The sequence below is a fragment of the Mobula hypostoma genome, chromosome 2, assembly GCF_963921235.1.
Source record: "Mobula hypostoma chromosome 2, sMobHyp1.1, whole genome shotgun sequence".
In the NCBI taxonomy this organism is placed as follows: Eukaryota; Metazoa; Chordata; class Chondrichthyes; order Myliobatiformes; family Myliobatidae; genus Mobula; species Mobula hypostoma.
Window position 1 is genome coordinate 178,331,735 of NC_086098.1, and position 23,724 is coordinate 178,355,458.

The 23,724-nt window shown below is 41.6% G+C and overlaps 1 long non-coding RNA gene across 2 annotated transcripts in view; it reads right to left on the reverse strand.

Annotated features, from left to right (window-relative positions):
• Positions 1-23,724, reverse strand: part of LOC134342715 (uncharacterized) — an 89,995-nt gene that overhangs the window by 44,660 nt on the left and 21,611 nt on the right. For both annotated transcript variants that reach the window (XR_010017080.1, XR_010017081.1), the window contains exon 3: positions 12,750-13,024. This is a non-coding gene — a long non-coding RNA (uncharacterized LOC134342715). The remainder of the gene's footprint in view (positions 1-12,749; positions 13,025-23,724) is intronic.

Below are 23,724 nucleotides of genomic sequence, written 5' to 3' on the forward strand. Positions count from 1 at the left end.
TTGTGGGTTCAGCTCAGGGCTAACAACCCTGTCTGGTCAAAGGAAGAATAGTATGGAACCAGCAACAAAAAAATCCTTTTGTATCTGTGTGCGATAGTATGGACAGACAGAGATAGAGGACCTGCATTGGTGCCCTAAATGCCAGTGGTGTAATGGATAGTAAGTAAGTAAGTCTGTAGGGCAATTTGGATGTGTAACAGATGTTGGATGTACATCATAAGTAAATCAAAGAAGTCAGAGAGGGATGACAATTCACTGTACTATTCCTGATGTAATTATTGAGCTAAATGCAGAAGGATATTTGCTGTTCTACATTTACGTCAGCTGTATGAAGTAACTGGTATTTGTTCTGCTTGGCTTCAGAGTATTTCAGTCGTATTCCATAGATGCTTCCTCACCTGCTGAGTTCTTCCAGCATTTTCTGTGAGTTGGTTAAGTTTAAGCCTTTGTCAGACACAAAGCCTTTTTCAGCAAAAGATCGTGATGGCTCCAATCTCAGTCAAGGTCAAGATCTTTTCATCTCACTTTCAAGAGGTTCAAAGGTGTATTTTATTATCAAAGAATGTATGTATGCAGAATACAACTCTGAGATTTGTCTTCTCCAGATAGCCATGAAATATAGAAAAAATATGGAATTTGTTGAAAGAAAAAGATATCAACTCCCCCCCCAACACACACACACCACAAAAAAGAAAAAGAAGCAAAAACTTGCAAACCCCAAACCCCCCAACACCTCCATCAGACAAAAACTAACAGATTGTATCAAGGGTTATTAAAATTCCTATATTTTATGAATAATTCCCTCCTGATTTAGAGCAAGAGGAAGTTCAAAAAGAAAATTTGTTTTCAGCAACTTTCACAAATATATTTCATTCTACAATGTTTTTGTCAATGAGAACACTTCTCAAGTAACAATATTATACTTGCAGGCAAAACAAAGCTAAAAGGATTATTCTATTCTTTCATTTCAAAAGGACTAGAATATAAAAGCAAAGACGTAATGCTGAGGCTTTTATAAAGCATTGGTCAGACCATATTTGGAGAACTGAGAGCAGTTTTGGTCTCCTTCTCTAAGAAAAGATGTGCTGACGTTGGAGAGAGTCCAGAGGAGTTTCACAAGAATGATTCCAGGGTTAATGTATGAGGAGTGTTTGATGGCTCTGGGCCTGTTTTTGCTGGAATTCAGAGGAACGAGGAAGGATGTCATTGAAACCTATTGAATATTGGAAGGCCTAGATAGAGTGAACATAGAGAGGATGTTTCCTATAGTGGGAGAGCCTAGCACCAGAGGGCATAGCTTCAGAATGGAGGGACATTCTTTTAGAACAGAGATGAGGAGGAATTTCTTTAGCCAGAGGGTGGAGAATCTGTGGAATTCATTTCCACAGATGGCTGTTGAGGCCACGTCATCTGGGTATATTTAAAGTGGAGGTTGATAGGTTCTTGATTAGTAAAGATGTAAATGGTATTGGGGAGAAGGCAGGAGAACAGGTTGGACCGAGATAATAAATTACCTGTAATTGATTGGCAGAGCAGACTCAATGGGGCAAATGGCCTAATCCTGGTCCTATGTTTTATGGTCTTAAAGTTATTCAGATTTTCAAAAATGCTTTCGGCTCAAGGAAGACAAATGACAAATTGGAATTGGAATTAGTTGATTATTGTCAGATGTCCCGAGGTACCACTGTTAGGAACCCACTGGTTCCGCTTACTGTGGACTGTCACTTTAAGAGCACCTGAGTGAGGGGGGACTATGACATCAGTCACAGGCTGCTGCGACCTTAAACACATATACAGAGAGTGACCTTCAGTCGAGAGAGAGAGACACAGAGAGAGAGAGAGAGAGACTGGGGAAGCTGATAGCTTCAGCTTGTCACAGCTGGTGCTTGGAACTCTTTTATGCCCACAAGGGTGGGTTAAACATTGGCACGAAGTGGATAACGAATGTGTGACTGTCACTTCATACAATCCATAGGAGTGAATTTTTGAGGTATCTTGTGGGACCACTTATGTAGCCCTTGCCTGGGAATGTTGTGTGGTAGCCACTGGAAGATGATATTCCCATGACAGGTCACATTCGGTGATAATTTGAATGTAGATTTGGAATGGCATGATGGACAAGATCTACGGCAACTGTTATCTCATTTACCATCGTGGAATCTGTGGAATACTTCGTTCTTACTTTTTCTCTACGTTTCACCTTGGATTATAAATGTCTCTCTCCCATCATTTATCTCGTGGATTACTGAACTTTCCTACTGTACCATCTCAAGACTCAAAACCTTGTTCCCCCAAGCTCAATGGTTTGGGAGTTATATTTACACAGATATATACAGATAAAACTGTTAACTTTTGTTTATCTTGGTTAAGTTACTATATTATAAGTAGTTACTAATAAAGATAGTGGTTTTAACATCAAAACCAGATTCAGTGTAAAATCTCTTGCTGCTGGTTTGTTTCTAAAACGTTACAGTTCATAACACCGCGGAAAACTGTTCTTACGTACCTGTTCATACAGATCAACTCATCATACGATGCACTGGGGTAGTAAAAAGTAAAACAATAACAGAATGCAGAATAAAGTGTTGCAATTACAGATAAGGTATGGTGCAGGGAGTCAATAAGGTGCAAGTTCATAACAAGGTAGATTGTGAGATCAAAAGTCAATCATATTGAACAAGGGTACCATTCAATTGTCTTCTAACAGTGGGACAGAAGCTGTCCTTCAGCCTGTTGTATGTGCTTTCAGGCTTTTATATCTTCTACCCAATGGGAGAGGGGCGAAGAGAGGATGTGTGAGTTGGATTCTGCTCACTGTTTCACTGAGGCAGCAAAAAGAATAGGCAGACTCCATGGGGGTAGGCTGGTTTCTGTGTTGTACTGAGCTGTGTCTACAACTCTCTGCAGTTGTTTGTGGTCATGGGCAAATTGGCTGGCATACCAAGCAATATCAGTTAGCAATCTACAAAATCCATGAGAGCTAACCATGGAATTCAATGCAGCCCAGTTTCAACTCATGGTGTTCACACTGCACCTGAACTGTGATAGACTTTACTGACTGACTGCAACAGACTGCAGCCACATTATAGCGGACTGCACCCATTTAGTGACAGACTGTTCTGAGACTGCACCAGACATCATGTGAAGCAGACTTTATAAAGGATAGCTATTTGAAAGGCTGCCTGACATCACAAAAGCATTCAGTCACACTCCCAATCTACAAATAATGACTGTAGTGAACATTTATAACATTTGAGGGCAGTTCCAAGAGAACCAATTATTTGAAGCATGATTGTTTAGACATTATTTCAGTTGGACAGATTGAGCAGGTCCTGGGATCATGCAGAAGACTACTCCAGAGGAGGCAGGGGTTGAAAGATAGAGTGGAGATGGAGAGGATTTTTCCAATAGTGGGAGAGTCTAGGACCAGAGGTCACAGGCACAGAATAGAAGGACATCCCTTTAGAACAGGGATGCAGAGAAATTTATTTATCAGAGGGTGGTGAATCTGTGGAATTCTTTGCCACAGATGGCTATGGAGGGAAGTCATTGGGAATATTTAAAGCAGAGGTTGGTAGGTTCTTGACTAGTAAGGACATCGGGACTATTGGGGAAGGCAGGAGAATGAGGCTGAGAGAGAAAAACAAATCAACCATGACTGAATGGTACAACAGACTTAATGGGCTGGATGGTCTAATTCTGCTCCTATACTGTATACCTCCATAAGATACAGGAGTATATCTTATGAGACCTCATCTTATGAGGCTATATCTTACGGTCTTAGGGACAGTTTAATATTTGCACTCGACTCCAGCAGTAGTGAGCTTTTGGAGGACCTGATTAGCATCTGCAGACTGTAGCAGTGTAATCGGCAGGGTTAGCAGCACAGTTCTGGTGAAGGGATTTTGACCTGAAATTTCAACTCTTTCTCTTTCCATGGACACTGCCTGATCTACTGAGAGTTTTCAGAAATTTCTCTTTGCTTACTTCAGATTTCCAAACCTTCAATTTTTTTTTAAAGTCTGTTTTTTCCATGGAGTGAAACACCGAATTGTCCATTTTCACGTCATAGGGTCGTAGAGTCATAGAGAAGTATAGCACAGATACTATACTTTGCTCCCTTTAGTCCATGCCAAACCATTTAAACTGTCTATTCCAATTGACCTGCACGAGGACCATAGCCCTCCTTATCCCGACTATCCATGTACCCATCCAAACTTCTCTTACATGTTGAAATCAAGCTCACATGGACCACTTAGGTGGGCAGCTCATTCCACACTCTCAAGATCCTCCGAGTGAAGAAGTTTCCCCTCGTGTTCCCCTCAGACTTTTCACCTTTCACTCTTAACCCATGACCTCTGATTGTAGTACCACCCAACCTCAGTGGAAAAAGCCTGCTTGCATTTACCTTATCTATAACCCTCATAATTTTGTATACCTCCATCAAATCTCCTCTCAACCTTCTACATGCTAAGGAATACAGTCCTAACTTATTCAATTTTTCCTTGTAACTCAGGCCCTCTAGATCCTGTATCATCCTTGTAAATTTTCTCTGCACTATTTCAACCTTGTTTACATCTTTCCTGTAGGTTGGTGACCAAAGCTGCACACAATACTCCAAATTAGGCCTCACTAATGTCTTATAAAACTTCAACATAACATCCCACCTTCTGTACTCAATACATTGATTTATGAAGGCCAATGTACCCAAAGCTTTCTTTACAACTATATCTACTTGTGATGGCATTTTCAAAGAATTATGTACCTCTGTTCCTAGGTCCCTTTGCTCTACCACATTCCTCAGTGCCCTACAGTTCACTGTGTAAGACCTACCCTGGTTGGTCCTACTGAATTGCAAAACTTCGCACTTATCTGCACTAAATTCCATCTGCCATTTTTCCAGCTGATGCTGATTCCTCTTTACACCATGATAGGCTTCCTTACTGTCCACTACACCCCCAGCCTTGGTGTCATGTGCAAATTTGCTGATCCAGTTAACCGCATTATCATCCAGATCATTGATATAGATGGCAAACAATAAAGGACCCAACATCAATCCCTACAGCACACCACTAGTCACAGTGTTCCAGTCAGAGAGGGAAACCTCTTCTACCACTCTCTGGCTTCCCCACAAAGCCAATTTCTAATCCAATTTACTACCTCATCCTAAATACCAAGCGACTGAACCTTCTTGGCCAACCTCCCATGCGGACCTTATCAAGTGCCTTACTAAAGTCCATGTAAGCAACATCCACTGCCTTGCCTTCATCTACCTTCCTGATAACTTCCTCAAAAAACTCAAAAAACTAGATTGGCTAGACGTGATCAACTATACACAAAGCTATGCTGACTATCCTTAATCAGTACATATCTATCCAAATACTCATATATCTGGTCCCTTAGAATACCTTCCAATAACTTTCCCACAACTGACATCAGACTCACTGGTCTATAATTTCCTTGATTCTATTTAAAGCCTTTTGTAAACAACTGAGCAACATTGGCTATCTTCCAATCCTCTGGTATCTCTCCTGTTGCCAAGGATGCTTTAAATATCTCTGCTAGGGCCCCAGCAAATTCTGCACTTACCTCTCGTAGGATCCGAGGGAACACCTTGTCAGGCCCTGGGGATTTATCCACCCTGATTTGCCTCAGGGTTGCTAACACCTCCTTCTCTGTAATTTGTACAGAGTCCATCAAGTTGATGGCACTTTGTCTCACTTCTATAGACTCTGTATCCATCTCCTGAGTAAATACAGATGCAAAGAATGCTTTTAAGATCTTCCCCATCTGTTTTAGCTCACACATGGATTACCATAATGGTCTTCCAAAGCACCAATTTTGTCCCTTGCAATCCTTTTGCTCTTAACACGTAGAATCTACTTCACCTCATCTGCTGGAGCAACTTCATGCCTTCTTTTAGCCTTCCTGATTTCTTTCTGAAGTGTTCTGTTGCATTTCTTGTACTCTATAAGCACCTCATTTGTTCCTGCTTGCTACTACCTGCTTTGTACTTCCTTTTGTCCCCTCTTAATCAGGGCCTCAATATCTCTTGAAGACCAAAGTTCCCCATGTTTGTTATCATTATCTTTTATTATGACAGGCACATATAAGCTTTGTACTCTCAAAATTTCATTTTTGAAGGCCTCAAACTTTCCAAATACACCTTTGCTGGAAAACAGCCTGTCCCACTGCCCACTTGTCAGATCATTTCTGACACCATCAAAATTGGTCTTTTTTCAATTTAGAATCCCAGCCCATGTACTAGACCTATATCTTTGCATATTTACTTTGAAACTAATGGTATTGTAGTCAGTGGATGCAAAGTGTTCCACTGAATAAACATCTGTCACCTATCCTGTCTCATTCCCTTATAGTAAATCCAATATCGCACACTAGCTTGCTGGGACTTCTACATATTTGTAAGGAAATTTTCCTGAACACATTTGTCAAATTCTATCCCATCTAGTTCTTTTACAGTATGGGATTCCCAGTCAATATGTGGAAAGCTAAAATCACCTACTATAACAACCTTATGTTTCTTGTAACAGTCTGCGATCTCTACAAATTTGTTCCTCTAAATCCCTAGGACTATTGAGTGGTCTGTAATATGACTGCATTAATGTAGTCATACTTTTCTTATTTCTCAGTTCCACCCATTATCCCTCATTTCACATCCACCCAGTTGACACATCCTGGTGAGGTCACATCTGTGCCTTTGATGTGGTTTCCACTCAAGCCACACATTAACTTTTCCGATTCCAACATGTTGGTCCATGTCGTCCTCTACTGTCATGATGAGGCCACTCTCAGATTGGAGGCTCAACATGTCATATTCTGTCTGGCTAGCCTCCAACATGACAGCATGATCATCGCCTTTTCTGACTTATGGTAACTTTTTCCTCCCATCTTTCTTTTTCCATTCCCCATTCTGGCTCTCCTTTCACACCTTCTCTCTCTCTTTACCTGCATAACACCTCCCTCTGGTACCCCTCCTCCTTCCCTTTCTTCCCTGGTCGACTCTCCACTCCCATCAGATTCCTTCTTCTTCCTCCCTTCACCTTTCCTATCTATCAGCTCTCAGCTTCTTACGTCATTCTTCTTCCCCACCCACCTGCCTTCCTCCTCATCTGGCGTCACTTATCACCTTACAACTTGTCCTCCTTCCCCTATCCACATGTTCTTATTCTGGTTTCTTCCCCCTTCCTTTCCAGTCTTGATGAAGGATCTTGGTTTGAAACCTCGACAGTTTATTCTCCTCCATAGGTGCTGCTTGACCTGCTGTTTTCCTCCAGCATTTTGAGAGTGTGTTACTCTGGATTTCTAGCATCTGTAGAATCCCTTGTTTTTACTTACTTACATCAGTTTGCATGCAATACGCTAACTGGGGCAATCTAAGGAAATTAATGAACATTTATCCAGAAAGAGAAATGATATTTTCTGACCATTGACTTATTCAAGGAGCTCATCTGGAGTTCCCAATTTTCATGTTAGGTTTGTAGGTTAATATATTCTCTGTAAAATAGAATCACAACAATCAGAACTACAAAGAAATGTATGCTGAGACAGTAAAACTGTGCATTTTCTTTTGTCAGGGTGTATTTTGGAGTTAAGGTATATGGCAAATATTAACTTCACTAACAACCAATCATCAGACATGAATGTGGATTGTTGTCATCGTTGTGGCTATCCCTCGAGGTCAAGGATGGTGGTCTTCATTTTGTTGATCTATTTATGGGCTCTCAAGTGGCTTATGAGTCCAATCTTGGCTTTGAAAGTCCTTCTGCATTCAGGACAGGTAGTTCCAGATGGCAGATCGGGCTTTGGTTGTTGCTGCCTCTCTTTCCATTTTCTTCTCTTTTCTTCTAATTCTGCACATCGGTCACTGAAAGTTGCTGTTCCTTCTCGGATGATGGCTTGCCAGAGTTTCTTGTCCTTGGCATTAGTTTCCCAATTGTTGATGTCAATGCTACATTTCTTCATGTTGGCTTTTAAGACGTCTTCAAATCTCTGCTGTTGTCCGCCTCTTTTACGTTTGCCTTCTTTAAGCTGGGAGTAGAAGATTTGTTTCGGCAAATGTTCGTCTTTTATCTGAACAACATGACCGCTCCATCTTAGTTGGTTCTTGATGACATAGGCTTCAATGCTTGTTGTTTTCGCTTCATTTAGCATGCTGACATTGGTTCTTCTATCTTCCCAACTGATATGTAGGATGTTTCAAGATAGCGTTGAAGGAACTTTTCAAGTGCCTTCAGATGTTGTCGGTATGTTGTCCAGGTTTATGATGCCTACAGGAGCGTTAGGATTAACACTGCTTTGTACACTAACATTTTGGTGTCTGTTCGGATGTCAGGATCATGAAAGACCCTTGTTTGAAGATGTCCAAAAGCTGTTCCAGCACATTTCACACGATGTTGGATTGTAGAATGAATTTAAAATGCAGTCGTGAACAATAGTTTTCCTGCAGCTGTGTACTGGAGTTGATCGTGAACCAGACAATGCTGATTAACATTTATTTTGGGTGTCTGGAATGTGGCTGCAAAGGAGGTGTGTGAAATCTATATGTAATTCAAAGGAAGCATTGTAGATACATTGTAACAATAGAGTCTTCCTGCTGTTACCGTTGATCTTCAATATATAAAATTATCCTGCAATATTGGGTTGGGAGGCCTCTTCCTCATGGAGTATCTGCTGCTCATTTTTATTGCCTAAAACACTTCTGTATCCACTAGCTTCAATGTCTATCTGGTGATTTTGATCACGTTACACTTTCCTGGATTTCAGGTCATCCTAAAGAGTTGTATTGACAATGAAACACTTCAGAAATATTATCTGCCTAGTGGGGTAATACAGCTGACAACATGCACACAGTATAGTCCCACAAATTGTAGGTAGCCCAGTGACATATTTTGCGAGTCAAGTCAAAGGAACTGCAATTTTGAATCAGAATCACATTTATCATCACTGACATATGATGTAAAATTTGGTGTTTTGTGGCATGTAATATCATGCAAAGACATCAAAGTCTAAAAATTATGAAAACGAATAAATAGTTAAAATAAAGCAGGAAAGAAAGAAAGAAAAGAGAACAAAATGGAACTAAATGTGAAGGGAATACATTACTTCATCAAACATTGTTCAGGCAACCAAGTACAAATTTCTATACCACAGCTCTTGTTCAGTTTTATGCCCTATTTTTGCACAGGGATTTCCAACCTTTTTTATGCCATGGACCAATACCATCAAGCAAGGTGTCGGTAGACCTTGGGTTAGGAGCCCCTGCTTTAGGTGATGATACTGGACAATTTTTTTTCAAATGTGTTGCTTCCTATGATAGACTGCTTGAAGCTGAGCACACTCATAATTTCAGACTACTTGTATCACATGAATTTGGAGAAACAATAATTTAACTTTTATTGAATATAATGTGTTTAGTTGCATATCGGTGTTAATGCTTTGCAATAGTTCAACTAACCTAAGGATGTTTTGTTGATAGTTTTTGTTTATTCAGTGTCAATGACAGTGCCAAGTTTTGCAGCGAAGTCCAAATGGGTATGCAAATCTTTAGTGACATGTTGCACTTCATGGTTTTGTATGCTTGAAGCATGTTGTCAACCAGCTGCAGGTGTTTGTTTGTCTGTCGTTGCCAAGAAAGTTTTCAAAAATATCCTTGAATGCCTTCCATGCAATTTTCTCTGGTCCCAAAAGTTCTTCAAATTTTTCTGTTGTTGTTTATAGAGCACAAAAATGCCTTCCTTAATCTTAGCATTCATTATTCTGAATTGAATTATGAATTGAAATATCAAATATAGCCAATTTTTTAAAAATTGGTGCATGATAGGGAAATTTCATAGTGATATTCATGAACAGCAGTCCAAAATCCATAAGCTAGACCCAAAAGTATTCAGGAAGCAAAATCTTTGTTTTCCGGTGTAATACTCCTAGGCAATGTTTCAGGACATTTTAGGATGTTAGTGAAGGAAAAGAATTTCAGGATGTATATTGTATATATTTCTCTGACATTAAATGTACCTATTGATACTTAACTGATTACCTCAAATATCACTGTTGCTGATTGTCCTTGAAAACCAATGATGTTCCTTGCAAGGCAGGCATGTAAAAATAAGGCCAATATTGTTCTTTGGTGTAGTATAATTAGGGAGATAGAGGAGCACTAATTACACACAGTTCTGGTCGCCCACTATCGGAAGGACGTTGAGGCTTTGGAGAGGCTGCAGGAGATGTTTACCATGATACTGCCTGGTTTAGAGGGTGTGTGCAATCATGAGAGGCTGGATAAACTTGGGCTGCTTTCTCCAGAGGCTGAGGGGAGATCTGAAAAAGGTTTGCAAGATTATCATAGGTCGAGTGGACAGAGAGTATCTGTTTCCCGGGTTTGAAATGGCAGAGGGCATGCATTGAAGTTGAGAAGGGGTAGTAGGTTCAAGGGGAATGTTGGGGGGTAAGTTTTTCACTCAGAGTCGTAGATGCCTGGAATGTGCTGCCTAGTATGGTGATAGAGGCAAATACATCAGCTTTTAAGAGGCATTTGGATAGGCACATGATTGTAAGGAAGATGGAGGGATATGGATGTGGTGTAGGTAAGAGGGATTAGTGTTTGAGTGTTCTTGATTTGTGTTTTAGCTGCTTCGGAGCAGCATTGTGCTGTGTTGTTCTATGTTCTAGGTTCACAATATTGTGGTTACTTCGCTGCCACTCTTGTATTGAAATCTATAGGCTGCATTACAGGTGCCAAGGAAATGCTTTCAATGGGTTCAACCCTAGAAGAGACTGTCCGGTCTGTATCACTCAACATAGCTATTGTTTGCTACCATTAATGTACTAACACAAAGGATGGAGCTCCAGTCAAATCGACAGCTAGATTTGGTAGGTTTTAAAATGTGTTGAGAAGTTTCTGCGATGGAAGCAAACACTGCATATTTTCTTTGCCTGCTCATGTTTTGGATTGTGAGCATTGCTTGCAATACCAGCATTTATTGCTCATCCCCAATTGCCCTTGAGGATTTTACCTCAAACAATATAATACATTCAGAAGCAATTCCTAGTTGAACTGCCTGATTTTTAAATCTCGCCCATGCCTTTATCCATAATTAGGTTCCTCACAGTAAATCTCATTCACATTATTCACATCTCTGCATACAGAAACGGTCTCAGAGGGAAAATACACCAACCAAACACAACAAGCTGTGAATGTGTAGAGAATTGCAGATCACCACGCCTGTTCACAACAATAGTTTACTTGTGGAGATACATGTAAAATATAGATGGTAACCTCCTGTGTTTCCAAAGTGAAATGAATTGGGTTGTGTCAGCCTTAATTCTCAGATATAACATAATCAGAATCAGCAGCAGATTTATTATCACCGAATTTTATGATATGAAATTTTGCACAAAGTCTGTCAATTAATCAGTGAAAGTCTGTCCTGTTGGGTGCAGACTTTCATTCATTCTATTGTGTTTCTTGTCTCTGCTGTGGCTGTCTGCAGGAAGATGAATCTCAGAGCTGTATATGGTTACATATATTTACTTTGAACTTTGAACTTTAAAACTTGTACTTTTGTTACTGCAGTACAGTACGAAGACATAAAATCACTACAAATTACAAAATAAATAAGTAGTGTACAAATAAAAGAAATAATGAAGTAGTGTACCTGAGTTCATGGACCATCCGGAAATCAGATGGTGGAGGGGAAGTGGGAGTTTCTAAGTGGTTGAGTGTGTGTTTTCGATGGTTGAATGGTTCAGTGGTTCTACTTAGTATCAGAGAATATAGACAATATACAACCCAAAATTCTTACTCTCCAAAGATACCCTCAAAATCCCAAAGAATGAATGACAGAAAGAATATGAGAACCCTAAAGTCCCTGCCCCCATCCAATGCCCAAGAGGCATCAACCCCCTCCTCCCCCTCCCCCTACCCCCATTTATTCTAGCATAAGGCATCAGCATTCCCTCCACGCACCATGCAAGCAATAGCAAAGCCCCAGAGAGAGACCATGGTATACACCCCATTGAAAACTACAGTTCATCCCAACAGTTTGACATCCCTCAGGCTCACTCTCTCTCTCTTTCTCTGTCTTTAACAAAGGAAGGGAGTACAAAGAAGGTTCACCAGATTGATCCCTGGGATGGCAAGACCTTCATATGGTGAAAGACTGGATCGACTAGGCTTATACTCACTGGAGTTTAGAAGATTGAGCGGGGATCTTATTGAAATGTATAAAATTCTAAAGGGATTGGACAGGCTAGACGCAGGAAGATTGTTCCCGATGTTGGGGAAGTCCAAAACAAGAGGTCACAGTTTAAGGATAAAGGGGAAGCCATTTTAGGACCGAGATAAGGAAAAACTTCTTCACGCAGAGTGGTGAATCTGTGGAATTCTCTGCCACAGGAAACAGTTGAGGCCAGTTCATTGGCTATATTGAAGAGAGAGTTAGATATGGCCCTTGTGGCTAAAGGGATCAGGGGGTATGGAGGGAAGGCAAGTACAGGGTTCTGAGCTGGATGATCAGCCATGATCGTACCGAATGAGAGTGCAAGCTCAAAGGGCCGAATGGCTTACTCCTACACCTATTTTCTATGTTTCTATGTTTCTATGAGAGAGAGGTATCACTCCTTCCACAGCGAAGGGGGGAAACAAATAGTAACTGTTTTGATGTTACAGTCTGTAGTGTCGCTTTTATTTTGAGCTCCCCCAACTTGACAATAGATGACAAACTCTCACTCACCATCGAGAGAGACAGAGTGCGGAGCCCTCCAACAGCAGCACTCACTGTCTCGATGTTGTGGTTCCCCGCAACACTTCAGTTCATGACACTGGCAAGATATAGGGCTCATGGGGCCGCACTAGGCCACACCGCAAAGGTGCTTGTCTTCCAGGTGGCTCCTGGGGACTTCAAAAATGCAGCCGAATGGCGAGCTCCAGGAACTGAAACATGCTGCTGTGCAGGACCGCAATTTGAGTGTATCTGTAGATCACGAACTCTGACAGGACCCCAGACACCTTGAAAAGGGAAATAGAGACATTAGAAGAAAAATAATTTAAATTGTTCCACTAATAGGCTGGGGGAAATCACCCTCAGACTCCTGTACCCTGTAGATGGCGCCATTGAGAAGTAGGCTTGTCCCTCATGGTGAAGGTCCCCAGTGATGGATACTGCTTTCTTGAGGCCCTTGATGGAGTGGAGACTTCTCCTCATTTTCTGCTGAGGCTGGCAGAGTCTATAACCTTCTCTAGCCTCTTGCAATCAGAATAATAGGGTGTCATGGTAGTGTAGCGGTTAATGCAACACTGTTACAGCTTGGGGTGTCAGAATTCAGAATTCAATTCTGAAGCTGTCTGTAAGGAGTTATATGCCATCCCCGTAAACTCCATGTGCTCCAATTTCATCCTACATTCCAAAAGATGTAACGATTAGTAGATTAATTGATCATTGTAAATTGTTAGAGTTAAATAGGTGGGTCACTGCATGGTGTGCCTCATTGGGCCAGAACGGACTGTTCAGCGCTGTATCTCTAAATAAATTTAAAACAAATAAATAAGTAAATAAAAGCATTTCATATAATGCCCAATATTTTGTCTATAGATTTTAAGAACAACCAAGGTGAAGTTTAATGTGCAAGGAAGTAATAACTTTCAGATGGAAACACAAGGAAATCTGCAGATGCTGAAATTTCAAGCAACACACATAAAAGTTGCTGGTGAACGCAGCAGGCCAGGCAGCATCTCGACAGGTACAGTCGACGTTTCAGGCCGAGACCCTTCGTCACGACTAACTGAAAGAAGAGCTAATAAGAGATTTGAAAGTGGGAGGGGGAGGGGGAGATCTGAAATGATAGGAGAAGACAGGAGGGGGAGGGATGGAGCCAAGAGCTGGGCAGGTGATTGGCAAAAGGGATATGAGAGGATCATGGGACAGGAGGCCTAGGGAGAAAGAAAGGGGGAGGGGGGGAAACCAGAGGATGGGTATAGTGAGGGGGACAGAGGGGGAAAAGGGAGAGAGAGAAAAAGAATATGTGTCTATAAATAAATAACCGATGGGGTACGAGGGGGAGGTGGGGCATTAGCGGAAGTTTGAGAAGTCAATGTTCATGCCATCAGGTGGACCCTCATATCTTCTTGAGGGCAGAAAGGAATAGAGATTAAATCTGTAATACCATCAATTCTTGTATGAGGAAAATAAATATGAACTGTCTATGGAGTGGCTGTTGTAAAGAATTGAAAGCTGTTCTTCTGGTTCTCTACTGTCCTTGCAGTGTGTTGTGTACAATGCTAGGCAGGGAGTTAAACAGCTTCTCAAAAATCTGCTAGGTCTTTAATGAGAAAACTTTGTGAAACTGCTGAAAGTTAAATAAAACATGTATTAAAATTCAATACAGAATTGTCACACGCCTAAACATACCAATATTGTTGATTATTCTCATGATCAGCATTAAACAAGGTAATACATAAATGTGACTTTCTATAGCTCTGCCGTGGACTGGAATGAACTTGTGTCACAATGATGGCTTAATAGTGACAAACGATAAACATAATACTCCCTTCAAAGTACATCTTCTAAATGTTTGCCAATATTGAGAAAACTGAAGAATCACAGACATTGCTGTTTCAAGGGCAAATAAAGAGTGCATGGAATTGGATGTCTTCTTAGCATGTATACTTATCAAGTCGAAATCTGAATTAGCCTAAGCAGGAAGTGGTTTAAAAATCAGCTTATAAGTAGGAAGTGGTACAAAAGTGCATACAAAATGAAAAGCACCTCTAGAGGCAGAACAGGTTCTGTAGAGCCAACTCTTAGTTTTGGAACATGGAAATTTGTTCCTAGATCACTAGCATTTTACCTGTGCAACACAATAGTGGCAAAGTATTATGTTCAACATTTCAAATTTCAGAAGTGAAGCGTGACATGGAGACATGAATTTATTGTCTGTTTAGTATTACCTACCCAGGGGTGGGGGAGAGTTCCCCCACAAGGGACAGAAATCAAGCCTTCTGTACAAACACTGGGAGGCGTGAGGCCCAATGGATTCAGAATCAGAATCATTATCCCTGTGTTACATGATGTAAAATTTGTTTTCATTTTCTGGAAGTTGTACAGCGCAAAATCATAAAATTACTACAAGGTACAACATAAATAAATCATGTCAAAGTAAAAGAATAGTGAGGTTATGTTCATTGGTTCATAGACCATTCAGAAATCTAATGGCAGAGGGGAAGAAGCTGTTTCTAAATCACTGAGTGTGGGTCTTCAGGCTCCTGTAGCTCCTCCCTGATTATGGTAATGAGAAGCGGACTTGGGTGGTCAGGGTCCCTAATAATGGATGCTGCCTTCCTGATGGTATCTTTGATGGTGGGAAGGGTTGTGCCCATGATAGAGGAGGCAGAGCTTGCAACCCTCTGCAGTCTCTCCTAGTCATGCACATCGGAGCCTCCATACTAGATAGTGATGCAACCAGTCAGAATATTTCCACCGCACATCTAATGAGATTTGCATGAGCTTTTGGTGACACTCCAAATATCTTAAACTCTTCTGGCTCTTTGCCTCTGGCTTCCTGATATAGTAAATCTAAGCTCATATTACAGTTGCGTCTGGTAGACTCATAGCACAGGAGTGAGGCCACTTTGTACACATTCGTACCGAGTCAACACTTGTTTGAGGTCCTTCTCGGAATATTTGCAAGTTTCCTCCAAGTGTACTTTTCCTCCAGTCAGACTTTTCCAAAGTACGGTAGAAGTGCCTGAAATAGTTACTGAGCGTTGTCGCAGCAACAACCTTGCACTCAATGTCAGTAAGACCAAAGAATTGATCATGGACTTCGGAAAGGGTAAGATGAGGGAACACACATGGAGGGATCAGAAGTGGAAAGGGTGAGCAATTTTAAGTTCCTGGGTGTCAGCGTCTCTGAGGATCTATCCTGGTCCAACATATCACTGCAGCGACAAAGAAAGCACAAGAGTGGCAATATTTCATTAGGAGTTTGAGGAGATTTGATATGTCACCAAATACACTCGCAAATTTCGACAGATGTATTGTGGACAGCATTCTAACTGGCTACATCACCGTCTGGTATGGGAGGGCCACTGCACAGGAATGAAATAAGCTGCAGAAAGTCGTAAACTCAGAAGCTTCATCACAGGCACTAGCTTGCCCAGCATCCAGGACATCTTCAAGAAGCGGTACCTCAAAAAGGTGGCATCCATCATTAAGAACATGCCCTCTTCTTGTTGCTACCATGAGGGAGGAAATACAGAATCCCGAAGGCACACATTCACTGATTCAGGAACAGCTTCTCCTCTGCCATCAGATTTTTGAATGGACGTTGAATCCTGAACATGACCTCTTTTTGTACCACTTATATAATTTAACTTAAAAAATATATATATATATTTCTTACAGTAATTTACCATTTTATTATGTATTGAAATGTACTGCTGCCACATAATAACACATTTCACAATATATGCCAGTGATATTAAACATGAGTCTGATTCTGATTCTGATTCTGAAAAAAAAAACAAAGTATTAGGCATTTTTAATGTTCTGGTGATGGATCAAATGCAGGCAGAAGAGATTTAGTTCAGTTTAGTTTTGAGTCATACTGTCATACAGCACAGAATTGGGCACTTCAGCCCATCTAGTCCATGCCAACAAAGATTCCCTTTGCTGTTGATCTCATTTGTCAACATTTGACCCATATCCTTCCAAGTCTTCAAACTTCCATGCATCTGTCCAAATGACTTAAGTATTATGAATCTAAGGGAAAGATACCCCCAGGGGTGCCCAAAAGAGGGGGGGAGGAAGAGCACCCCAGTCGGATGGACATAATGGCATTAGATCCAGGCAATGAACAAACGACGATGAGGAAGCAGTGCGCATGTGGCAAAATCTGCAAGAACGATCGCGGCTTGAAGATCCACCAAGCGAGGATGAAGTGTCTGGCAGGAGCAGGAGCAGCACAACGCGCAGGTGTCCAACCTGGTGAGACGAAGGAGGGGCCAGGCCCGGAGTCACCCCATAGTGCCCGGAACCTCCAAGTGTTGCAAGCTAATCCCTCTAACATCAAGTCTAACAGGTGGTGGATCAATTGGCCTGCAGTTAACAGGATTTCACTGTGGAAGCAGTTTGATGAAGATGTTAACCAAATTCTGGAGGCAATGGCGAAGGGAGGGGTTGTTAGGAAGCTGCAAGCCATGACAACAATTATTGTCAGTATCGCAGCTGAACGGTTAGCAGGACCGGTCAGCAGGCTGGATGGAGAGCGAGGTGTCTCCCAGCGGAGGTTGGTTGTAGGGGATTTGCAGCCCGTTCCTTAGTTAGAGCCTTCAGCATTCTGGGCATCGAGGGAGAGAGGAAGAGGAGAGCCATCCGCAGTACCACTGATGCGGCAGAGAGGGCCTCAAGATGGCTGTGGCTCAAAAGAGGGGAGCCATGGAGTCATAAGTAGCTAGCCATCTGGACACAAGCTGGGGTCTGATCAGCCCCAGCTGGGTCACCTGGAGGAGGTTGTATGATGTTGAAAGACCCGAAACACCCGATGATTCCAGGAACATCACTGAAGATGTGTCCAGAAGCATCAGTAGATGTACGTACACAATAATGTGTCGGCCTCAAAGTCCTCCTCTAGCAGCTCAATCTTTATAGCCACCACCCTCTGGACAAAGATGCCACTACTCAGGTGCCTTCTAAAATTTCCCTCTCACCTTAAACCTATGCCCTGGGAAAAAAAACTGTGCATTCACCTATCAATGTTGTTAATGCTCCTGCCTCAACTCCTTGCTCTAGCAGTTTATTCTATTAATGGATCATTCTCTGGGTGGAAAGATTGCCCTACAGGTTCGTATTAAATCTCTCTCTTAAACTTATGCCCTCTGGAGTTTGATTTGCCAACTCTGAGAAAAAGACTGTGCACTTTGTTGCTATCTATGCCATTGGTGGAGTTAGTTTTGTACTGTTGGCCCTGCACCCTTCAATGTCTTGGCTTGTATGTGGCTTCAATCCCTTCAGTGAAGCTGATTCTTAACTGCGTTTTAAAATGAGCCAGTAAGACACTCAGGAAACTTGGGATGGGGAGCAAAAAGGTGGCATGGTAGCATAATGTTGTAACAGTGGCAGTCACCTAGGTTCAATTCCCGTCACTGTCTATAAGGAGTTTGTACTGTACGTTCTCCTCGTGACTGTATTGCTTTCCCTCCACATTCCAAAGATGTAAGGGCTAGTATGTCAATTGGTCACATGGATGTAACTGGGTAGTGCAAGCTCATTGAGTCCCAAGGGCCTATTACTGTGCTGTATCCCAAAATAAATGCTCGCTTTGCTACTTATTCAAATGGTTAAGTGGAAAAGAGTCATGATTCAGGTGTAGCGCAATGGCCTGAGTGAGTGCACTGAGCCGAGGATCAAAGGGCACACCTCAGTCCCTGTAAAACTGAAAAGGAATTTCTTCAGTCAGAGGGTGGTGAACCTGTGGAGATTGTTGTCACAGAGGGCTTTGGAGGCCAAGTCATTGCGTGGTCTTAAGAGGTTGATAGATTCTTGATTGGTAAAGGGCTTAAGGGTTATGTCGAGATGGTAGGAGATTGTGGTTAGTTTAAAAAAAATCAGCCATGATTGAAAGGCAGAGCAGATTCAATGGGGTGAGTGGCCTAATTTTGCTTCTATATCTTGTGGTCTCAATCAATCGAATCTGACCCTGACAAGGGGAGATATTTAGGGGGTTAGCCACCAGCTTCTTCAAAGAATTTGGGTTTCAGAATCAGAATCAAAATCAGCTTTATTATCACTGACAGATCTCCTGAAATGTATTGTTTTATGGCAGCAGCACAGTGCAATCCATAAAATACACAGTAAATTACATTAAGAAATATATTGATAAATCTGATGCTGGAAGGGAAGAAGCTGTTCCTAAAATGTTGAGTGTGTGTTTTCAGGCTCCCATACTTCCTCATTGATGGTAGGAATGAGAAGTGGGCATGCGCTGGGTGGTGGGGGGTCCTAAATGATGGACTCCACCATTCTGAAAGCTAGGAAGATCTGAAGGGAGAACGTCAATGAAGGAGTGTTCAGGGAAAGAATTCCAGAGCCTTGAACCTTCCAGATGCAGAAGGCTGATCATCATCAGTGGAACTAGAGTTGGAGAAGTGCAAAAGATCTCGAGGGAATGTGGAACCACAGGAGACCATAGTGATAAGGAGAGTCTCGAAAAATGAGAATGTATTTTAAAATTAAGGTATAATGTTCCTCACTTTCAAAGGCACAAATTTCAGACGAGGAAATGATGATTAAAAAGAGTAGTTTGGAGACAGATGGTGATGCCTTAGGTTTTCCTTGTATTCACTTAAACACGGGATCTTACTTAGTACTTAATTACTTTTCAAGGAAAACCAAAGGCTTCAGACAGCGGGCCACTTTGAAAGAAAGCTATTTTTCACCTAAGAGCTTTCATGCCTCTCTTAATAAATGCGTCTTTGTTGATTTATGTAAGTGTGATGTAGGAGGTTCCAAATGAATGTAACCTGCATCAAGCAAAACACTAACCATTGGTGAACACTGTGAATAATGAATCTCCACTGTATCCGATGGATGCTATTTATAATAATTCCTTGCTTTTCTCATTTCACCACGTATTTCAGTGATTAATCAATTTATTGGGCTTTGTCACCAGCAACAAATTGCTAGCACAAGACAAATTTATTGCTTCATGATAAAAGAACTTGTTTAGATACAAATAAATTAAATCCTCTTTCATTATTTGAGTTTAATGTTCACACAGATGACCTGAATAGTAAAAAGGCTAGCAGGGGTAAGAATTTCCAATTATTTCCCTTGAATTTCATCTGTAATGGAAAGAATTATCAAAGCAAAGTTAGTCTCACGTGGTGAAGTGATCCTTGTGGAAAATTAAAGCTCTTTTGAGTTCAGAGAATGATTAGAAGAGTTTCAAGCCCCATCCCACACACTTCCAAATACAGCATGTTGATATTTCTTCCTACACTTTAATGGTTTAATGGCTCAATAGTTCAATTTAATATCAGAGAATGTATACAACATACAGCCCAAAATTCTTACTCTTCACGGACATCCATTAAACAGAGAGAAAAAAAATCCAAAAAATGAATGACAGAAAATATTAGAACCCTAAAACTGTCCTTCCATTCCCATGCACAACCAGCAGCAAAGCATCAACTCTCCCCCTCCCCCCCTCTCCAATTACTCTAGTAGAGGCATCAAAAACCCCCACCACCCACTATGCAAGCAATAGCAAAGCCACAGAGACCAAGAGTCTATCAAAAAATACTGTCCAACAAAAACTTTATGTAATCTGAACTTTCTGGAGTAGGCTAGACAGCTGGGGGCCGATACAAAAAGTTGGAATGGTTGTGTAGTTATTAGCTTGAATGAAAAGGGGGACAAAATACACAAGATATTCTGCATTTCCTTTGAGCAGGTGCTTTATACGAGTCTCACCCATCTCTATGGAAACCACTGATCCTTCGGCCCAGTTCTTCAGTCCTCCTGTCCTTCACCTTAAAAGGCGAGACAGCACTCTAAGAATAATGTGTTTCGATGGCATTGTAAAGCAGTCCTAGGCTTGGAAAACAAAGTGCTGTAAACATATTTGGACAATTTTAATTGCAAAATATAAGTTAAATATGCACACTCCCTGGGATCCCTTCATCCAGCCTAAGATCTCTCAACAATTCAAGTTGCTTTAGCACTGTGCTAAAGTGCATCTCAGATTATTGTTCTCATATTCCTGAAGTGAGAATTATATCCTCTCTTTTCTTGCTCAGGGTTTGGAGCTCTATCAGCTCAGACTTGGAGGGTACTTGTCAAAGTGCTGTCAGCCTATTTAACTACTTGACAAGTTGGTGTTGGATAAACACCTTTCCACTATTTCAAACAAGGCCGGACAAGGGTTTGGAGCTCTGCGGAAAGTAGCATCCTAACGAGACAAAGAGGGCAGAGCCACGGTTTACAAAGCCCAGGTACGAAATATCATGGAGTATGCCTGCTTATCATGGATGAATATCTCACCGCGTGTCCTCAGCCAGCTTGATTCCATTCAAAGAAAGACTCTCAGGATTATAGGTGTAGATGAAGCCACAGCTCGTGAGAAGCTAGCCATCAGTAGCTTACACCACAGACGACAGGTTGCTGCAGCTACTGTCCTATACAAAATGCACACCAGCCACAGCCCTGCAAACCTTCACGCCATGCTGCCTTCATCTTATGAGAGACGGCGCACCACACGATCAAGTTTATCTATGCCTGCTCATGCTGTTTCTGTGCCTGATGCGAGAACCTACACACTGGATAGAAGCTTCCTTCACTGTGCTATCAGAATTTGGAACAGCCTTCCAGATGCTGTGGTTGGAAACATCAGTGACGATGGGGTCCAAGCCTTCAAGAGTCGAGTGCACAAACACCTATCATCTCTGGGAGGGAAGTCACATGCTTCTCCATAAGCTATCATGAAGGGGACCAGGATGGCAGTGCCTGGTTGTTGGTAGGTAGGGTTAATACCTGACTTTCAAGAGCACTTGTGAATTATGTTCCAGCTGGACTTAGTCCTTAAACTGCTGGAGAACAGTACGGAAAGAACAGGTGCTGTTTTCTCCCAGTAGGGATTAGTTTTTAGTTCCAAGTGCTCCTGCCACATTTTGTCACCCTGCAACCTTCAATCTTTTTGAATTATGGAGGACAGCATGTGTATAAATGTCTCTCTCCAGCAGACTTCATCATGATCATCATGACTCCAGTATTTCTACTATTTTTTAATGTTTCTTAATTGTACATATGATTTTTTTGTGTTCTATCGCTGAGCAGCAGTGAACCATCTGATTGGCCTATCAGAGTTCTCACTGGGAACTAGTTGACTTGATCAGCATTTCTGATCTGGCTATTGTTCACGATTGCACTTAGTAAAAAAAACTGAGGAAGATCTTATGGACCTGTTGTCACATAACAAAGTTACTGGTGAGAAATAGTAGGTAGAAATGAAGTAGTCTTTTTATTTAACAAAATGAGACACAGCAGGCGTCATATTGAGAAGAAGAGGTCTACTCAACCCATCACTACATGACATTTTATATGCTAAAGATCAAAGGACAATTCTATGTTCATAAGCATCTATAATGTTTCCCTTTGAATTACATGTAACTTTCACACCTCCTTCTTCACACCCACACAACAGACACAAATGAATTTTAAATCAGCATTGTCAGGTCTTCCAACTAACTGTGTATCACAACTTTTAGGAACCCATTGCCCAGAGTTGCATTTTAAATTTTATCTACAGTCCATATTCAGATCTGAAGATTGGTGGCTGAAGTTACTTGTTGAAGTCATTTGCTATGCCTCCTAAGCCTAAAAATGCTCTCACACAACTGAAATATCTCTGCCTTAAGTTCCACAACATTGCAATTGGAGGAAGCTCTGAAACTCGCTGCTGGTTTGATAATGCTTCTTTCTAAACAAAGCTAACTTGCTCCCTCAAGGCAATAATGCTTAAGCATCAACTAATATATTTTGGATGCGTGATGCAAGTAAATGACTGAAGAGGGAAAATAATTGTGCTCAGTGAGACAGATGGATGGGGTGAAAGAAGAAAATAATTTACCTCTGTAGCAGGTTTGGGATATTGCTGGTGGACGGTTTCGAGAACGTGTTGGATGAAACTTGTCCATTGGACTGCCACGTGACGACACTGATAGTGATAGCACCAGAGTGACTTCATAGCCAGCTCAGAAGTGCTGAGGAGAGCTAAGCATTCCCAGTGATGTAATCATTTGAAATCCCAAACAGGACGGAGGTTAAAATTTCAAATTATATCCCAACTTCCCTCAAAGCTGCACACATCCAGTCTTTATGACCTTGGGCCAGAAAGATAAATGATCTATCCGGCCTCTCCTCATTCCTGATTCAATCCATCCCAGGCAAGACCCTGGTAAATTATGACCTGCCTTAGGATGATGTTGCCTCTCAAAGCCCGATCGTACGTCCCTGTTATGAGAGGTGGAATCAGGTAAGGTTGGGCAACAGGGCTCTGGTGAAGCTGTATAGGCTAATTCCTGTAGAATGGATACAATGGATTACAGAAATATTGATGAACTCCAACCATACCATTGACCTCAGAGGACGATGGAGACAAGAGGTCATCAAGGGCCTATACTCTACTGGCAGCTAGGGGCCCAAGAAGAAGATAGTATGGTGTAACTTGGGCGATAAATATTAGGCAGGATATTGGCAGGAAATCTTGCTTCTGGGATCCTGACAAATGCCTGAGAACAAACAAAGCCTCAAACATTCGAACTGCCAAGGGACAGGTTTCTTACAGAACATAGAACATAGAAGAGCACAGCACAGTATAGGCCTTTTGGCCCAAAATGTTGTGCCGATCTCTTAACCTACTCTGAGATTAATCTAACATTTCCCTGCCACATAGCCCTCCATGTTTCTTTCACCCATGTGTCTATCTGAGAGTCTCTGAAATGCCCCTAATGTAGCTGCCTCTTCCAGCACACTTGGCAGGACGTTCCATGTTCCCACCACTCTCTGTGTATCCCCTTACTCTTTCCTCCAATCACATTAACGTTATGCCCCCTGCGTTAACCATTTCTGCCCTGGGAACAAGTCCCTGGCTATCCACTTTATTTATGCCTCTTATCGCCTTGTACACCTCTATCGAGTCACCTCTTCTCCC